The following is a 273-nucleotide window of genomic DNA, read 5'->3' on the forward strand; positions in this document are numbered from 1 at the left end:
TGAGAATAGAGGAATTAAGAGAATTAGAGTGAACATTTTTGTGAAACTAATTGAGAACGCAGAGGGTGAACTTAATTAGCATAGCAACATAACCATAATACTTAATTAACTTGGCATGAACAATACTTTTGCAAGAGAGAGAGTTAGAAAACTTGACAATAGTTGAGGATCGGATTTATGTGGAGCCGGTCCCCCAATCCAATAGGCTTTTGTATTATAAATTCTCCCCTCAAGAGAGACTTGGTAAAATACCATCTTTGTGCTCCTTGTGAC

Source organism: Adiantum capillus-veneris, chromosome 29 (genome assembly GCF_014529385.1).
Source record: "Adiantum capillus-veneris isolate H3 chromosome 29, ASM1452938v2, whole genome shotgun sequence".
NCBI classification, from domain to species: domain Eukaryota; kingdom Viridiplantae; phylum Streptophyta; class Polypodiopsida; order Polypodiales; family Pteridaceae; genus Adiantum; species Adiantum capillus-veneris.